Genomic DNA, 2,141 nt, shown 5'->3' on the forward strand with positions numbered 1-2,141 from the left:
TATAACTTAAGTTTAAATTTTTTCTGATTTAAATGCAAAAAAAAAAAAAAAAATTGCAAAAAAATTTTTTGGTGGTCAGAACAGAATTTCGTTGGCCTTGGAGCCGTTTTATTAGAGACGGAACGGGCTGTGTGATTGCTTGTCTGGCTAAGAAGCTATGGGCCCCTTCTCCCCATTGCTTGTCTGGCTAGCTCTACGTGGAGGACGTATGCTTTTAGCACAACAGGTGGGTATTCCAATCCATGTAGCTGAGATTGATGCGCTTAAACTCTCCCAGGCTATTTCTGGACCCTCTTTTAGCTGATGGTGGGGTTTTGATTAATGATATTGTTTCTCTTCTCTCAAAGACTCCGGTCTGTAAATGTGTTTACATTGGTAGGGATATTAATTTTAATCTCAATTCTTGTATATCAACTGATATAATATGTGAGTTGTCAATTTTATATTAGTGAGTATTTAAAATATTGTCACGTCACTTAATGAAAGAGATTGCAGTTATCAATATCAATAAAAAGATGATAAGATTTAAATTGATGTATGTAGGATTACTCTTTTAAATTTTTTGTTTATAAAAAAAGCAAAATGAACAAAATGGGTATTTAATCTAGTGGTATGATTCTCGCTTAGGGTGCGAGAGGTCCTGAGTTCAATTCTCAGAATGCCCCTTTCAATGTTTTTATTTTCCTTTCTGTTTCAGCTTTTATTTTATTTATTAAAAAAAAAAACCCCCCCTTAATCGGCATGCTGTTGCGACTCCTGAGCGTCAATAGCGCGACATTTTGTTTGCACTTCAGCTGATGATTTGTGCCAACTGCTAACCATTTTCGCATCTAGCTTTCAAAAATTCTGTTTTGCACCAATAACAAAATAAATAAAAATACTTTTTTTGCACCATTACCTTTTAAACCTTAGTGATTGATAAATTAGTCCCTAAAAAAAGTTTGTGGCAATCGACTCTATGAATCCAAAATGTGTAGCCTTCTGTTAACTCCACATGACTGTCTTAGAAGGACATTTTTTTGTCATTTTCATTTATTTTTAACTCAGATTCATTTTTAAACTTAAACCTATTTCAAATTTAACTCAGATTTCATTATTTCAATTACAAATAATCAAAGCAGTACATCTTGACTGTAAACTCTAGTTCTTATAACATAAATGTAAAATTGGAGATCATCATTTATTTGAATCAATAATAGAGGATTCCTACTATTAGTTACAAGTTCTAAAACACACAACAATTTGTTATTTATTATCACCATAACAAAGAATAAAAAAGAAAAAAAAAACAATTTTATCATCATTAACAACTCCTCTTGGCACCATCAGGCAAGAGCTTTAGGTGATGGAAGCAGTGACGAAGACAAAGGCCCTGTTTAGAATTGGTCCGTTTTTATTTTTCACGTTTTTTGAGAAAAAAAATGAAAACGTTTTTAAAATGGCGTTTGGCGTAATAAAGATAAAAAACATAAATGAAAACAATTTTTTTGGTTTAGTGTAAAATGAGAGAGAAATGAAAAATGACCGAGATAAAAAATGAAAACGTTTTTAAAATGGCGTTTGGCGTAATAAAGATAAAAAACATAAATAAAAACAATTTTTTTGGTTTAGTGTAAAATGAGAGAGAAATGAAAAATGACTTTTAGTCGTTTTTCATTTTTTATTTTCGTTTTCTCCTCTCTCGAGCAGAAAGAGAGAAAGAGAGACATTAATGGGCTTTTTTATACTGAAAATAATCTCTTGATAAAACTACCAAACGCATTTTCAAAAATAATTTCTATCTGAGATTGAAAACGTTTTCATTTTTATTTTCATATAAAAAATAAAATTATTTTGGAACGAGTTCCAAACACGCCCAAAATTTTCAAGGGTTTGAATTAAGTTTAAATTTTAAATTAAATTAATTATGCAATAGAGTAGTTGTAGGAGTGTAAATAAAAAATTTTCAAATATTTTATATAAAAGATAAAGTTAGTACATTTTAAAAGAACAATAATATAAGTTTTACATCTAACTTCAGGATATAAATAAACACTTCTAAAAACTTAGCACAAAATTTAGAAATAGAAGATTCTAAGGGCTAAAAAAGAAAAATGTAGGCAAAATAATGATTTTTAAAAATAGTAAGGAAGCTAGGTGTG

The 2,141-nt window shown here is 29.7% G+C and overlaps 1 non-coding gene across 1 annotated transcript; it reads left to right on the forward strand.

The window, feature by feature from the left end:
* The first annotated feature begins 593 nt into the window (after nucleotides 1-593).
* On the forward strand, nucleotides 594-665 carry TRNAP-AGG. The gene has a single exon. It is a non-coding gene; the product is annotated as a tRNA-Pro (tRNA).
* The last annotated feature ends 1,476 nt before the right edge of the window (nucleotides 666-2,141 follow it).

The sequence above is a fragment of the Morus notabilis genome, unplaced genomic scaffold, assembly GCF_000414095.1.
Source record: "Morus notabilis unplaced genomic scaffold, ASM41409v2 Scaffold42, whole genome shotgun sequence".
NCBI classification, from domain to species: Eukaryota; Viridiplantae; Streptophyta; class Magnoliopsida; order Rosales; family Moraceae; genus Morus; species Morus notabilis.